The sequence below is a fragment of the Rana temporaria genome, chromosome 4, assembly GCF_905171775.1.
Source record: "Rana temporaria chromosome 4, aRanTem1.1, whole genome shotgun sequence".
NCBI classification, from domain to species: Eukaryota; Metazoa; Chordata; class Amphibia; order Anura; family Ranidae; genus Rana; species Rana temporaria.
In genome coordinates, this window is record NC_053492.1 from 62,892,092 (window position 1) to 62,910,267 (window position 18,176).

The 18,176-nt window shown below is 48.2% G+C and overlaps 1 protein-coding gene across 4 annotated transcripts in view; it reads left to right on the forward strand.

The window, feature by feature from the left end:
• OPN5 (opsin 5) overlaps positions 1-18,176 on the forward strand; it is a 195,124-nt gene that overhangs the window by 130,350 nt on the left and 46,598 nt on the right. The window lies entirely within an intron of this gene.

Consider the following 18,176-nt stretch of genomic DNA (forward strand, 5'->3'; position numbering starts at 1 on the left):
CCCCTTACATCCAGGAATGCAAAGCAGAGTGACCCCTTACATCCAGGAGTGCCCGTCAGCATCCTCCTTACATCCAGGAGTGCCCATCAGCACCCCCTTTACATCCAGGAGTGCCCATCAGCTTTTCCCCCACTAACATCCAGGAGTGCCCATCAGCGTCCCCCTTACATCCAGGAGTGCCCAGCAGCATCCCCCTTACATCCAGGAGAGCCCAGCATAGTCCTCCCTTACATCCAGGAAGAGTGCCCAGCATAGTACCTTTTTACATCCAGAAGGAGTGCCCAGAAGCGTCCACTCTTACATCCAGGAGAAGTGCCCAGCAGACTCCCCCTTATATCCAGGAGGAGTACCCAGCAGGGTGGTCCCCCCTTACATCCAGGAGTGCCCAGCAGTGTCCCACCTTACATCCAGGAGGAGTGCCCAGCAGAGTGCCACCTTACATCAAGGAGGTGTGCTTAGCAGAGTCCCACCTTACATCCAGGAGGTGTGCTTAGCAGAGTCCCCCCTTACATCCAGGAGGAGTGCCCAGCAGAGTCCCACCTTACATCCAGGAGGTGTGCTTAGCAGAGTCCCCCCTTACATCCACGAGTGCCCAGCAAAGTCCCCCCTTACATCCAGGAGTGCCCAGCAGAGTCCCCTCTTACATTCAGGAGTGCCCAGCAGAGTCCCCCCTTACATCCAGGAGTGCCCAGCAGAGCCCCCCCCTTACATCCAGGAGTGCCCAGCAGAGTTCCCCCTTATATACAAGAGTGCCCAGCAAACTTCCCCTTACATCTAGGAGTGCCTAGCAGACTCCCCCCTTACATTTAGAAGTGCCCAGCAGAGTCTGCCCTTACATTCAGGAGAGCCCAGCAGCATCCCCCCCTTTACATCAAGGAGGAGTGCCCATCATTGTCCCCCCTTACATCCAGGAGGATTGCCCATCAGTGTCCCCCCTTACATTCAGGAGTGCCCAGCAGAGTTCCCCCCTTACATCCAGGAGTGCCCATCAGTGTCCCCCCTTACATCCAGATGTGCCCAGCAGAGTTCCCCCCTTACATCCAGGAGTGCCCATCAGTGTCCCCCCTTACATCCAGGATGGCCCAGTAGAGTCCCCCCTTACATCAGGAGTGCCCAGCAGTGCCCCCCCCCCCTTACATCCAGGAGTGCCCAGCAGAGTTCCCTCTTATATACAAGAGTTGTATATATAAATGCAAAACATTAATGAACTAATGAATAATACCCCCCCCCTGCTTTCAGGAGTGCCCACCAGAGGCATCTCTTACATCCAGTGTCAATCAGTGTCCCCCCTTACATCCAGGAGTGCCTATCAGCATCTCCCTTACATCCAGGAGTGCCCATCAGCATCCCCCTTACATCCAGGAGTACCCATCAGCATCCCCCCTTACATCCAGGAATGCCCAGCAGAGTGTCCCACTTACATCCAGGAGTGCCCATCAACACCCTCTTACATCCAGGAGTGCCCAACAGCGTCCCCCCTTACATCCAGGACAGCCCATCGCCGTCCCCCCCTTACATCCAGGACAGCCCATAACCGTCCCCCCCCCCCCCTTACATCCAGAACAGCCCATCACCGTCCCCCCTTACATCCAGGAGTGCCCATCAGCATCCATCCCCCTTACATCCAGGAATGCCCAGCAGAGTCCCCCCTTACATCCAGGAGTGCCCATCAGCATCCCCCCTTACATCCAGGAATGCAAAGCAGAGTGACCCCTTACATCCAGGAGTGCCCGTCAGCATCCTCCTTACATCCAGGAGTGCCCATCAGCACCCCCTTTACATCCAGGAGTGCCCATCAGCTTTTCCCCCACTAACATCCAGGAGTGCCCATCAGCGTCCCCCTTACATCCAGGAGTGCCCAGCAGCATCCCCCTTACATCCAGGAGAGCCCAGCATAGTCCTCCCTTACATCCAGGAAGAGTGCCCAGCATAGTACCTTTTTACATCCAGAAGGAGTGCCCAGAAGCGTCCACTCTTACATCCAGGAGAAGTGCCCAGCAGACTCCCCCTTATATCCAGGAGGAGTACCCAGCAGGGTGGTCCCCCCTTACATCCAGGAGTGCCCAGCAGTGTCCCACCTTACATCCAGGAGGAGTGCCCAGCAGAGTGCCACCTTACATCAAGGAGGTGTGCTTAGCAGAGTCCCACCTTACATCCAGGAGGTGTGCTTAGCAGAGTCCCCCCTTACATCCAGGAGGAGTGCCCAGCAGAGTCCCACCTTACATCCAGGAGGTGTGCTTAGCAGAGTCCCCCCTTACATCCACGAGTGCCCAGCAAAGTCCCCCCTTACATCCAGGAGTGCCCAGCAGAGTCCCCTCTTACATTCAGGAGTGCCCAGCAGAGTCCCCCCTTACATCCAGGAGTGCCCAGCAGAGCCCCCCCCCTTACATCCAGGAGTGCCCAGCAGAGTTCCCCCTTATATACAAGAGTGCCCAGCAAACTTCCCCTTACATCTAGGAGTGCCTAGCAGACTCCCCCCTTACATTTAGAAGTGCCCAGCAGAGTCTGCCCTTACATTCAGGAGAGCCCAGCAGCATCCCCCCCTTTACATCAAGGAGGAGTGCCCATCATTGTCCCCCCTTACATCCAGGAGGATTGCCCATCAGTGTCCCCCCTTACATTCAGGAGTGCCCAGCAGAGTTCCCCCCTTACATCCAGGAGTGCCCATCAGTGTCCCCCCTTACATCCAGATGTGCCCAGCAGAGTTCCCCCCTTACATCCAGGAGTGCCCATCAGTGTCCCCCCTTACATCCAGGATGGCCCAGTAGAGTCCCCCCTTACATCAGGAGTGCCCAGCAGTGCCCCCCCCCCCTTACATCCAGGAGTGCCCAGCAGAGTTCCCTCTTATATACAAGAGTGTCCAGCAAACTCCCCCTTACATCTAGGAGTGACCAGCTGACCCCCCCCCCCCCTTACATTTAGAAGTGCCCAGCAGAGTCTGCCCTTACAATTAGAAGTGCCCAGCAAAGTCTGCCCTTACATTCAGGAGAGCCCAGCAGCATCCCCCCTTTACATCAAGGAGGAGTGCCCATCAGTGTCCCCCCTTACATCCAGGAGGAGTGCCCATGAGTGTCCCCCCTTACATCCAGGAGTGCCCAGCAGAGTTCCCCCCTTACATCCAGGAGTGCCCAGCAGAGTTCCCCCCTTACATCCAGGAGTGCCCAGCAGAGTTCCCCCCTTACATCCAGGAGTGCCCAGCAGAGTTCCCCCTTACATTCATAAGTTGATCAGCTTTAAAATTTGGCTGGGGTGTTCACAAAATCTTTTATATGTCTTTTATAGTAAATATTTTCAAACACATATAATGAAAAGCTTGCAACTGTATATTGAAGTAGAGCAGGGTTTATGTACACCTCAAACTGCCCTTTAATAGACCTCTAATGACTTCCAATTGTAGCCGGAGTCTTTTTGTGGAAAGACAGGGCTCCCATAGAATCAAGCTAGAGATGTCTTAATACAGCTGTCACAAAGATATCATTATTCTAGCAGGGCTCGAGGGAGAAATGTTGTTTTCCTATTTGTGCCGGAATTTGTAAGTCGCTCTCAGTCACAATAATAAAATGGAGCCATTTGTTTAAAAAAGGAGACTGTAAAATGTAAATGAAAATATGTGTAAAATGTAATACCCACAGCACAAACATTGCTATATGTAACATTTTCACACATATGTTAGTAATAAAACATTTCAAATGCATTGATTATTAAATATGCAAAACAGACAAAATAGAAAACATGGATTAAGTAGGGAATGTTTGGAGTGGACTCTTTGCTAAACTTTTATTTCTGTGTATGTCCTCATTGGGGAGATTCACCTTCTTTTAACCCAAGATTTGCACTTTTCACCCAATATCCACTTATTTTCTACTGGAATCCTGCTGCAAATATGGGTGAATCTTTGTTAACCACTTGACCACTGGGCACTTAAACCCCCTTAACCACTTAACGCCCGCCGCACGACTATTTACGTCCGCAAAATGGCACGGACAGGCAGATGGGCGTATATATACGTCCTTGCCTTCTAGCGGGTGGGGGGTCCGATCGGGACCCCCCCCCCCGCTGCGTGCGGCGGGCAGCTTACCTCGGGGAGCGATCCGGGACGACGGCGCGGCTATTCGTTTATAGTCGCGATCGCTCCCCAGAGCTGAAGAACGGGGAGAGCCGTATGTAAACACGGCTTCCCCGTGCTTCACTGTGGCGGCGTATCGATCGAGTGATCCCTTTTATAGGGGAGACTCGATCGATGACGTCAGTCCTACAGCCACACCCCCCTACAGTTGTAAACACACACTAGGTGAACCCTAACTCCTACAGCGCCCCCTGCGGTTAACTCCCAAACTGCAACTGTCATTTTCACAATAAACAATGCAATTTAAATGCATTTTTTGCTGTGAAAATGACAATGGTCCCAAAAATGTGTCAAAATTGTCCGAAGTGTCCGCCATAATGTCGCAGTCATGAAAAAAATCGCTGATCGCCGCCAATAGTAGTAAGAAAAAAATAATTAATAAAAATGCAATAAAACTATCCCCTATTTTGTAAACGCTATAAATTTAGCGCAAACCAATCGATAAACACTTATTGAGACTTTTTTTTACCAAAAATAGGTAGAAGAATACGTATCGGCCTAAACTGAGGGGAAAAAAAATGTTATATATGTTTTTGGGGGATATTTATTATAGCAAAAAGTTAAAAATATTGCATTTTTTTCAAAATTGTCGCTCTATTTTTGTTTATAGCGCAAAAATTAAAAACCGCAGAGGTGATCAAATACCACCAAAAGAAAGCTCTATTTGTGGGGAAAAAAGGACGCCAATTTTGTTTGGGAGCCACATCGCACGACCGCGCAATTGTCTGTTAAAGCGACGCAGTGCCGAATCGCAAAACCTGGCCTGGGCATTTAGCTGCCTAAAGGTCCGGGGCTTAAGTGGTTAATAACCAGACCAATTTTCACCTTTCGGTGCTCTCACATTTTGAATGACAATTAGTCATACAACACTGTACCCAAATGAAATTTTTGTCCTTTTTTTCCCACAAATGGAGCTTTATTTTGGTGGTATTTAATCAGCGTTTTGTTTTTTATTTTTTGCGCTATAAAAGAAAAAAGACTGAAAATTCTGTAAAAAAAATAATTTTTCTTTGTTTCTGTTATAAAATTTAGCAAATTTGCAATTTTTCTTCATACATTTTGGCCAAAATTTATACTGCTACATATCTTTGATAAAAATAAGTACAAATTGGTGAATATTATTTGGTCTTTGTGAAAGTTATACCGTCCACAAGCTGTGGTGCCAATATCTGAAAATTGTTCGGGGGTATTGCAGAGTATTGTGCAGGGGTATTGCAGAGTATTGTGCGGGGGTATTGCAGAGTATTGCGCGGGGGTATTGCAGAGTATTGTGTGGGGGTATTGCGCAGGGGGTATTGCAGAGTATTGCACAGGGGGTATTGCAGAGTATTGCGCAGGGGGTATTGCAGAGTATTGTGCGGGGGTATTGCAGAGTATTGCGCAGGGGGTATTGCAGAGTATTGCGCAGGGGGTATTGCAGAGTATTGTGCGGGGGTATTGCAGAGTATTGTGCGGGGGTATAGCAGAGTACTGCGCAGGGGGTATTGCAGAGTATTGTGCGGGGGTATTGCAGAGTATTGTGCGGGGGTATAGCAGAGTACTGCGCAGGGGGTATTGCAGAGTATTGTGCGGGGGTATTGCAGAGTATTGTGCGGGGGTATTGCAGAGTATTGCGCAGGGGGTATTGCAGAGTATTGTGTGGGGGTATTGCAGAGTATTGTGCAGGGGGTATTGCAGAGTATTGTGCAGGGGGTATTGCAGAGTACTGCGCAGGGGGTATTGCAGAGTATTGTGCGGGGGTATTGCAGAGTATTGCGCAGGGGGTATTGCAGAGTACTGCGCAGGGGGTATTGCAGAGTATTGTGCGGGGGTATTGCAGAGTATTGCGCAGGGGGTATTGCAGAGTATTGCTCGTTCTGGTATAGTTTTACCAGAACGAGCGTTCCTGTCCCCTAATTTAGTCTGAGCATGCGTGGATTTTTAACCGATAGACGTGCCTACAGACGATCGTTTTTTTCCTATCGGTTAGTTAACCATCAGATCATTTTAAAACAAGTTCCTAGTTTTTTTAACCGATGGATAAAAAAACGATGGGGCCCACACACGATCGGTTAGTCTGATGAAAATGGTCCATCAGACCGTTTTTATCAGACAAAGCGATCGTGTTTACGCGGCATTAGGGTTAGCATTCCTATTAAGTTTGTATTGCTGTTTGTGTTTCCACTGGGTATCCAAACATTTTTAGTGACTACAGGAAATGGGGGTGAAGGGAAATCTTCCAATGGGAAAATCCGTTCCTATCTAAGAGAGGATATCCCATTGCTTTGTACTGATCTCGTTTTACTCCCTGCTGTGTCTCTGGCACAAAAAGTGAAGAGAAATCTCACAAATGGGAAAAAAGGATTTTAAAAAAAACCTTGAGCGTCATTTTTTTTTTTAAAGCATCACCTACAGGGAATTTTGGAGTGTCGTAATTCTTTGCTATTTTGTGGATGCACAGAATTTTGCAGCTTGAAATAATTAGTATCTATTAACGCAACACGGTCTCACACAATGGGGATTATATTGCTTGTGTACATTAAAATGTATTTAAATCTATTTTTACTACAAACATATGTTTTATAAGCACAAATATTAACTTCAACATTTGTAATAATTATGATTTTATTATACGAGCTTTCAGGAAATATATCATGTTTTTTTTTTTTTTTTTTTAATTTTCTGATTTAAAGCACATATTTTAGAATATGTCTTAAAAATATCAAAATCGGTTCTGCAGAGAAAGGATTAAATGCATAGGCCCAGATTCTCATACATTAGCGTTGCTCCTGGGCAGCGTAATGTATGAGCTCTACGTTTCACCGCCGCAGGTCTACAGGTTTAAATCCTGATTCTCAGAACACTTACCTGTAAACTTGCGGCGCTGTAGCGTTAGATTGCTCGGCGCAAGCCCGCCCAATTCAAATGGGGCGGGCACCATTTAAATTAGGCGCGCTCCCGCGCCGAGCGTACTGCGCATGCTCCGTCGGGTAAATTACTCGACGTGCATTGTGCTAAATGACGTCGCCCCGACGTCATTTGCCTAGATGTATACGTAAATGGTGTCCAGCGCCATTCACGGACGTCTTACGCAAACGACGTAATTTTTATTCAATTCGACGCGGGAACGACGGCCATAGTTAACATTGGTTGCGCCTGCTAATTAGCAGGGGCAACCTTACGCGTCGGGTACACTACGCAAACGACGTTTATTCGCTGCGTCGACCTCGCGTATGTTCGGGAATCGCCGTACTTACCTCATTTGCATAGACAACGGGGAAAAGCGACGATGCGACACCTAGCGGCGGGAAAAAAAATTACTTTTAAGATCTGACAGCGTAACAGCCTTACGCTTGTCAGATCTAATGGGTACCTATGCGCAACTGATTCTGAGAATCAGTCGCATAGATACCCGGGGCCAGATGAGGTGTTACGACGGCGCTAATGGTGTTGCGCCGTCGTAACGCCTTTGAGAATCTGGCCCATAAACTATATTTTTGTACAAAGCATTTCAATGACAGTGGCCCAGATTCAAGTAGAATTGCGTGATATTTGCGGGGGAGCAGGGCAACGATTTTGCCCTGCGCCCCCGCAAATATTTTGCGCTGCCCTCGATTCACGGAGCAGTAGCTCCGTGAATTGCGAGGGCGCGCCGGCAAATTTGCCCGGCGTAAGCGCGCGCAAGTTAAATGATCCCGCTGGGGGCGGGAATCATTTAAATTAGGCGCGCTCCCGCGCCGAGCGTACAGCGCATGCTCCGTCGGGAAACTTTCCCGATGTGCATTGCGGCAAATGACGTCGCAAGGACGTCATTTGCTTCTAAGTGAACGTGAATGGCGTCCAGCGCCATTCACGTTTCACTTACGCAAACGCCGTGAAATTCAAATTTCACGGCGCGGGAAGGCCGGCTATACTTTAGCATTGGCTGCCCCTACTATTAAAAGGGGCAGTCTTGCGCTAAAAGTAGCCGTACGGAAACTCCGTACCTGGCTTGCGCGGGGCCCGCGCAAGCTTGTGAATCAGTGGTAGTATGCAATTTGCATACTACACGCTGATACGCAATGGGAGCGCCCCCTAGCGACCCCCGCAAGAATGCAGCCTAAAATCTGCGAGGCAAAAGAGCCTTATGCCGCACAGATTTTAGCCTGCAGTCGGTGTAACGAGGTTCCTGAATCAGGAGCACTCGTTACACCGGAGCAAGTAAGCACTTGCACTGCGTAACCTATGGTTGCGCGGGCGCAAGTGCTTCTTGAATCTGGGCCTCTGTCTTCCTAATTCTTCATAAATATCAAATTTCTATAGTTGTTTATGTAAAAAAAAAAGGTATATGAGCTTAGAGGACTACAGTATTTGATTTATATTTTGTGTTCTACTGATTGTGTTCTTAATAGTCACAATTTTGGGAACACCTATTACATATCATGGGATTACTTCCAGGTGTTTTAAGTATAACTGTAGAACATCTGACAATTATTTCCCCGAGGGACTAAAGCCAACACTACTTTAGTGTAGAAAACTACTGTACATGGTGTAGTTTAAATGTAATAAACTCTCATTAAGACGAGGAAACCCTTCTGGGGTAGCAGGAATTCACTTGCTTCACAGACTTCAGTTAGATAGATCCTACTTAAATGGTAATGTAAAGCTACAGTAGGTGAACCCGATTTTGTGTCAATCTCGCTCTCTTTCTCGGCGAGATTGAGCACCTACGAGCCCCATCGCGGGAGCCAGCGCCGAGCTGGCTTGCCGCGATGGAGACAGAGCCGTCATAGAAGCGACGGGAGATCCGACTTGGATTCCCGCCAATTCTACACGTGTGCGGCGTTTGTTATGAATCCTGAGGGGGAAGTCCCCGCCGGATTTTAAATAAAAATCCGGCATGGGTTCCCCCTCAGGAGCATACCGGGCCCTTAGGTCTGTTATGGGTTGTAAGGAGAGCCCCCCCTACGCCAAAAAAAACGGCGTAGGGGGTCCCCCTACAAGCCATACCAGACCCGTATCCAAAGCACGCTAACCGGCCAGCCAGGAAGGGAGTGGGGACGAGCGAGCGCCCCCCCCCTCCTGAGCCGTACCAGGCTGCATGCCCTCAACATGGGGGGGGTTGGGTGCTCTGGGGCAGGGGGGCGCACTGCGGCCCCCCCACCTCAGAGCACCCTGTCCCCATGTTGATGAGGACAGGGCCCCTTCCCGACAACCCTGGCCGTTGGTTGTCGGGGTATGCGGGCGGGAGGCTTATCGGAATCTGGGAGCCCCCTTTAATAAGGGGGCCCCCAGATACCGGCCCCCCACCCTAAGTGAATGAGTATGGGGTACATCGTACCCCTACCCATTCACCTGCAAGAAAAGTGGTAAAAACACAAATAAACCACACAGTGTATTAAAATATTTTATTAGTCTGCTCCGGAGGCCGCCCCCTGTCTTCTTTATTAGCTCTTTTACCAGGGGGGGCTTCTTCTTTGACGTCTTCGGGTGGGTGGGGGCCGCCGTCTGGTTCTCTTCCACCACCGGGGGGGGGGTGGCTTTTAAAAAAGCCCCCACCCCCCCGGCGGGTTTCCTCCGGCGTCTTCGGCGGGGCTCTTCTTCTTCCGCTATCCCGACGGGTCTTCTCCGCTATCCGGGGGGTCTCCTTCTATATTCGCCGCTCTCCGCTGTTGACTCGTCGCACCCCGGTTCTTCGTCTCGCAGTCCGGTCCCTTCTTCCGTGCTGTACGTCTTCTTCTCCTTCCGTGCTGTGATGAGTTCTTCTTCCGTGCTGTGACGTCATGTTCTTCACTTCTCTTCTTCTCCCGATGTTGACACGCCGGTCCTTCTCGCTGAAATGACGGATGCGCGCCTTGCATCGGACCTATATAGGCCTCACAGTCCCATCATGCTCTGTACCTACCCATGTGATACCTACCCACGTGGGTAGGTATCACATGGGTAGGTACAGAGCATGATGGGACTGTGAGGCCTATATAGGTCCGATGCACCCGCGCACCCGTCATTGCAGAGAGGAAAGGCGACGTGTCAACATCGGGAGAAGGAGAGACGTGAAGAACATGACGTCACAGCGCGGAAGAAGAACTTATCACAGCACGGAAGGAGAAGAAGACGTACAGCACGGAAGAAGGGACCGGACTGCGAGACGAAGAACCGGGGTGCGACGAGTCAACAACGGAGAGCGGCGAAGACAGAAGGAGAACCCCGGAGAGTTGAGAAGACCCCCCGGATAGCGGAGAAGACCCGTCGGGATAGCGGAAGAAGAAGAGCCCCGCCGAAGACGCCGGAGGAAACCCGCCGGGGGGGGTGGGGGCTTTTTTAAAAGCCACCCCCCCCCGGCGGTGGAAGAGAACCAGACGGCGGCCCCCACCCACCCGAAGACGTCAAAGAAGAAGCCCCCCCTGGTAAAAGAGCTAATAAAGAAGACAGGGGGCGGCCTCCGGAGCAGACTAATAAAATATTTTAATACACTGTGTGGTTTATTTGTGTTTTTACCACTTTTCTTGCAGGTGAATGGGTAGGGGTACGATGTACCCCATACTCATTCACTTAGGGTGGGGGGCCGGTATCTGGGGGCCCCCTTATTAAAGGGGGCTCCCAGATTCCGATAAGCCTCCCGCCCGCATACCCCGACAACCAACGGCCAGGGTTGTCGGGAAGGGGCCCTGTCCTCATCAACATGGGGACAGGGTGCTCTGAGGTGGGGGGGCCGCAGTGCGCCCCCCTGCCCCAGAGCACCCAACCCCCCCATGTTGAGGGCATGCAGCCTGGTACGGCTCAGGAGGGGGGGGCGCTCGCTCGTCCCCACTCCCTTCCTGGCTGGCCGGGTAGCGTGCTTTGGATACGGGTCTGGTATGGCTTGTAGGGGGACCCCCTACGCCGTTTTTTTCGGCGTAGGGGGGGCTCTCCTTACAACCCATAACAGACCTAAGGGCCCGGTATGCTCCTGAGGGGGGACCCATGCCGGATTTTTATTTAAAATCCGGCGGGGACTTCCCCCTCAGGATTCATAACAAACGCCGCACACGTGTAGAATTGGCGGGAATCCAAGTCGGATCTCCCGTCGCTTCTATGACGCGCTTGCTGGGATGTGCTGTCACTATTCCAGTGAGTGCGAGGTGTCGGCGAGATCTCGGCACCATGTCGCCGAGTATCAGCGCGACGCTGTCGTGCTAAAAGCACAATATCACAAACACCTACTGTATGCTATTAGTCTTGCAGAGATGGATAGAGTACAAGAAGAAGTGGAATACTTAACTTTTTCTGTAAAAAAAAGTCTGCTTCAGCCTCGTTTCAGTGCAGCTCACATAGAAACACAGAAGAGTGATGACAAAAAAAAGACCAAGTGGTCGGTCCATTGAGTCTGCCCCATTTTTTTACAAGTATAGATAGAGTACAGATCTATGTTTGTCCTAAGCATGTTTAAAACCACTTAGGCCTCGTACACACGACGGGACATGTCCGATGAAAACGATCTGCGGACAGTTTTCATCAGACATGTCCGCTGGCGGATTTTGGTCTGATGGATGTACTCACCATCAGACCAAATTTCCCACAGACAGCGAATGCGGTGACGTGGCCGCGCCATCGCCGCGACGATGATGCGGCGACATGCGCGACCCTGGAAGGTCAATGCTTCCACGCATGCGTCAAATCACTTTGACGCATGCGAGGGCTTTCGGCCGAGCGGACATGTCCAGTAAGTCGTACAGACGACCGAACATGTCCGATGGACAGGCTTCCAGCGGACATGTTTCTTAGCATGCTAAGAAACATTTATCCGCTGGAAACCTGTCCGATCCGCCGGAAAATTGTCCGGTCGGCCGTATAGACCAGTGGTCATCAACCCTGTCCTGCAGGGCCCACTAACAGGCCAGGTTTGCAAGATAACTGAAATACATTACAGCTGATATCATTTGCTCCTCAGTGATTGCAGTATTCTAGACTGCATCTCCCCAAGGTAATACATAAAACCTGGCCTGTTAGTGGGCCCTGCAGGACAGGGTTGATGACCACTGGTATAGACGACCGAACATGTCCGCTGTATAGACGACCGAACATGTCCGCTGTATAGACGACCGAACATGTCCGTGGAAACTGGTCCGACGGACCAGTTTCAGCACACATGTTCGGTCGTGTGTACGAGGCCTTACTGTTGACTCACTGCTTCTACTGTTGGTCTATTCCAAGCATCAACTACTTTTTTTGGTAAAATAATGCCAGTTTGAGGTCATGTCCTCGTGTTCTTGATTTTGGCTTCATTTTGAAAATTCCGCCCTTCTGAACCTTAGCAACACCATTCATGTATTTAAAGATTTTATTCATGTCTCCCCTTTCCCTTCTTTCCTGCAAACTGTGCATAATTAAAGGCCTGGGCATTTGGCGACTTGATCCTAACCTTGCTAGAATAGGTAAATAAAATCTTATAAATGGGTATAAATACCTACTTTTCCTCTGAAAATGCTGCTTTATATTCCAACCAAAGCTACTGATACTGCCAAAAGCCATAGCATTGGGTAACAGGATTTTTCTGATGGGATCATATTGGCTGATCCGCCATTAAAGGGTCCACGTTCATGGGGGAAACAAATAGAAAAAATAACGAAAAAAAAAAAAAATATATATATATATATATATATATATATATATATATATATATAGATAGATAGATAGATAGATAGATATATCTATATATAAATCTATATATATATATAGGAGCAGATCCACAAAAGGATTATGCCGGCGTATCTATTGATACGCCGGCGTAATTTTAAATTTCCCACGTCGTATCTTTGTTTTGTATCCACAAAACAAGATACGACGGCATCTGGGTTAGATCCGGCATTCTTAGTACGCCGTCGGATCTTAAATACAATTTTTCGGCGTCCGCTAGGTGCCGTTTCCGCGTCGAGTATGCAAATGAGCTATTTCCGACGATCCACAAACGTACGAGCTGCCATCGCATTTTTTTACGTTGTTTCTGTTCGGCTTTTTCCCGCATATAATTAAAGCTGCTATATGGTGGCGTACTCAATGTTAAGTTTGGCCGTCGTTCCCGCATCTAATTTTACATTTTTTGCGTAGTTTGCGTAAGTTGTTCGTGAATAGGAATGTGACATCATTTACTTTCACGTCCAAACCAATACGTCCTTGCGGCGTACTTTGTCACAATGCACCCTGGGATATTTTAAGGACGGCGCATGCGCCGTTCAAAAAAAACGTTGTTTACGTCGGGTCACGACGTATTTGCATAGAACACGCCCCATCACTCCCATTTTAAATTGCGCACCCTTAGGCCGCAATAGATACACTATGCCGCCGTAACTTACCGCGGGATTCTTTGAGAATTCACAAGAAGAAAAAGTAAGTTATAGCGACACTACGTATCTTAGATACGCTACGCCTGCCTAAAGATAGGCAGATCTTTGTGGATCTACCCCATAGTATATATAAATAAATATAAATCTAATATATATATATATATATATATATATATATATATATAACATGTACAATTGCAAAAAAGTTGTAATTGAATGTTATTAAAAATGTGCTTTTCTTTTCAATCTGCAGCTCTGTAATTTTCTGTAAAATGCAATGCAATATGGCTACCTGGAGGTGTTCTGTACACAGAATGTGTACAGAACGCCCCCCAGAAACATCATTTGCTGCTTGTGTGATTGGCTCATTTATTTTCCCAGAAGCCTGCACTAAGATACAAGTCAGATTTCAGGCATCCCCTGCAACAGAAATTTCATTTTTGGTGAAGTACTTCCAACAGGGAATTACATCTAAAGACTTTTTTTTTATAAAAAATTAAAAAAACTGAAATGGAATTATTCAAATTTTTCATTTTTTTTTTTTACATACTGTCACCAGTAAGTGTCTGATTACAGCCACACCAGTTATATGATGACGCTGTACAGCACTGGTGACAGTATGAAAAAATATAAAAAAAACTGTGAATCTACACAGCAGGAGCTGATCAGCAGGTCCCGTGGACCCGATGTCCGCTGGTACCAGCTGATTGTTCTGTACACAGGCAGAATGACGATCTGCTTATGTAAACAAGGCAGATTGCCGTTCTGTCAGAAGGGGAGGCATGCATCCTGTGTTACTACAAAGCAGGGACACGGATCCATGCCTAAGCCTTCCCCTAGTAAAATCACCTCCCACAGTACACAAACACACTGGTTAGGCACACAGTTAACCCTTTGATTGCCCCTGATGTTAACCCCTTCCCTGCCAGTGTCATTAGTACAAGGACAGTGCATATTTTTATCACTGATCATTGTATTAGTGTCACCGGTTCCCAAAAAAGTGTCAGGTGTCCGATTTGTCTGCCGCAACATCACAGTTCCACTATAAGTCGCTGATCGCCACCATTACTAGTGATCTTTTTTTTACATCCATAAATATATCCCATAGTTTGTAGACACTATTAGGTGGATTCAGATAGGTTTACTCCGGCGTATCAGTAGATACGCTGTTGTAACTCTGAATCTACGCCGTCACAAATTTAAGCGTATTCTGGAAACCAGATACGCTTAAATTAGGCTAAGATACGAGCGGCGTAAGTCTCCTACGCCGTCGTATCTTAGGGTGCATATTTACGCTGGCCGCTAGGTGGCGCTTCCGTTGAGTTCAGCGTAGAATATGCAAATGACTAGATATGCCGATTTACGAACGTACGTGCGCCCGTCGCAATTAGTTACGCCGTTTACGTTAGAGATACGCCGGCGTAAAGATAAAGCTGCTCCCTAGGTGGCGCAGCCCATGCAAGGTATGGACGTCGGAACAGGCCTATCTTTTTACGTCGTTTGCGTAAGTCGTACGCGAATCGGGCTAGACGTAATTTACATTCACGTCGGAACGGCGTAATTTGGAGCAATGCACACTGGGATATGTCCACGGACGGCGCATGCGCGGTTTCGAAAAAAAACGTCAATTACGTCGGGTCACGAGTAATTTACATAAAACACGCCCCCCTCATCCTCATTTGAATTAGGCGCGCTTACGCCAGACCATTTACGCTACGCCGCCGTAACTCAGGAGGCAAGTGCTTTGTGGATACAGCACTTGCCTCTCTGACTTACAGCAGCGTAGCGTATATGCGATACGCTACGCCGCCTCAAAAGTGAGCCGCCCTACCTGAATCCAGCTATATAACTTTTGTGCAAACCCATCAATATATGCTTATTGGGAATTCTTTACCAAAATTATGTAGCAGAATACATATTGGCTGAAATTTATGAAGACATTTTATTATTTTTTATTTTTTTATTGGATGTGTTTTAGAGCTTAAAGTCAATTTTTTTTATTTTTATTTTATCAAAATTGCTGTTTTTTTGTTTATAGCACAACAAATAAAAAACGCAGAGGTGATCAAATACAGTAGTACCTTGGATTACGAGCATAACCTGTTCCAGAAGCATGCTTGTAACCCAAAGCACTCATATATCAAAGCGAGTTTTCCATAGGAATCAATGGAACTCAGATAATTCGTTCCACAGTGAGTGCTGGTGTATGCAGTACTGTCCAGACTGCTAGTGTATGCAATACCACATGAGGCCTGTGGGGGCACCGGAGACACTTGGAGATACACAGAAATGCTCAGAGACACTCAGCAACCGGGAACCACTGGCCAAGTGCAGTACTGCACACCCCAGCAGCTTGAATCCTGCTCATCTTGCAAAACAATGTTGGAGTCAGGATTGAAAAAAAAAAGCTTGTATTGCAAAACGCTCATAAACCACGTTACTCGCAATCTGATTTTCCACAGTAACGCACTGTAAAAGAAAGCCCCATTTGTGGGGGGGGGGGGGGGGGGGAGAAAGGACATACATTTATTTGGGTACAGTGTCACACGACCGCACAATTGTCAGTTAAAATAACGCAGTGCCGTATTGCAAAAATAGGCCTGGTCAGGAAGGGGTGTCAAATGTGACTGGGGCCTTATAAATGTGATTTTAAGCATTCAGTAGTCTCTTTTAATATATTATACTCTGCTCCTGGTTGTAGAGGTGATTCTACGTCCTCTGCACTAACATATGCATTGCTCATCATTACGTTCCAGCAAGCATCCCTTATCTGAATATCTGCTGTGATATCTAGTTGTATAGCTGTTCATCATAAGATCATTAGATGATATTTTGGCATTATCTTTGCTCATGTGCAAGGATAGAACTGCATAATGAGAGAAAAAAAAAATGCGCCGGCTGTGTGGCTGGACATTGATTTATGGTTCTAAAGTTTTTTTTGTAAATTTACATTTTGTACCAAACATAATAGAGTTCAGAGTACAAACAGGAGTTGAAGCATATCAGAATCGGTGGCGGCTGGTGAATTCTTCTTTTGGGGGAGTGGCAAAAGAAGAACACCACCCCCCCCCCCCGTTAGCGTGGCACGGCACTGAAATAGCACCCCCCCAGGCGGTCTGACACTTACCAGCGGGACTGTAGTGTTCTCTCCACCCCTGCTGGAGTGTGGGCAGCGGCCGCCGCGGCTCCGGCGCTATCTCCTCCAGATTCCTACGCCGTGTGTCTCCTCTTCCGCCAAAGCGCTAGGCATTCAGTAGGAACGCCTGATGCTTTGGCCAACCGGGAAACAGGGCTCACAGACCTGCCTCCTGATTGGTGGGGAGGAACTTTAGTGTGAAAATAGCGAAAATTCATTCGCTATGGCCACACAAATGGGTAGCCTCGGAGCGCAATGCTCTGTGCCCCAAGGCCACCTATTTTTGAAGCCTATTAGATTCTCTGGCTCTAATTAGGTGCTTTAAAAAACACCCCTCTGCATTTAAATCCATGGTCCGGCGCCACTGATATGTAGATCAGGGGGCCGGACACATGCATAGGGGAGGCGGCACCTGTGCACCCTCTATGGATGGCCTGCCGCTGATCAGAATAGAAATAATGGGCCAGATTCAGAAAGACTTACGCTGGCGTATCTACAGATACGCAGCGTAAGTGTACAGATGCGCCGTCGTATCTATGTGCCTTATTCTCAATACTAGATACGCCTGAATTCTGGCTTAATACGACCGACGTAAGTCTCCTACGCCGTTGTATCTTGGGTGCATATTTACGCTGGCCGCTAGGGGCGCTTCCATTGACTTACGCATCGAATATGTAAATGACCTAGATACGCCGATTCACAAATGTACTTACGCCCGTCGCTGTAATCTGCGCCGTTTACATAAGGCGTTTTTCCGGCGTAAAGATAAACCACCAAATAGCTGGTCTAAGTCATGTTAGGGTATGGACGTCGGAACTGCCGTCGGATTTTACGTTGTTTATGTAAGTCTACGTGAATGGGGCTGGGCTTAGGTTACGTTCTCGTCGTTGCCATTGAGCCGTCGTATCTTAGGGCGTAAATTCGATGTGATTCTGAGCATGCGCGCGCATGCGCCGTTCGTTCGGGAATTCATTAACATGGGGTCACGGCTAATTTTAAAACAACATGCCCACTACCTTCCTAATTTGAATTAGGCTAACTTAGGGAGCAAGTGCTTTGAGAATACTGTACTTGCCTCTCTATGTTACGTCGGTGTAGCGTAAATGAGATGCGCTACGCCGATCTAAGATACGCCGCTCTACCTGAATCCGGCTAAATATATTCAACCTACTGGAAGATGGGTCACAATTCAACAGAATTACTAGTTGTTACTGCTAACAATAAAGCGGTTGTATACCCAAAAACACATAAAAAAAAAAAACCCTGCAAGACAAAGGCATAATGAGCTAGTATGGCAGTCACAGCTGTTACGTGATCAGAAAGCTCCTGATTGCATGTATGCATCCGGAGCGTGCTCTCAGCACAGAAATATGATCAGATAGGGACGCATATATGCAGCCTCTCTGACTTTTCCTGTTTTACTTACCTGAGCCCTGAATTTCCGTGGGTGCGATCCCGCGTCGCTCTCTCCATGGCTTCTCGGCTCTTCATTTGATAGATTGATAGCACCACAGCCATTGGCTCCCGCTGCTGTCAATTAAATCCAATGAGGCGGCCGCCGGGCGGTGGGGCCGAGTCATACACTCGGCAGCTATGGACGCCGAGTGTATGACACGGGAGCGCGCCCGCAAGG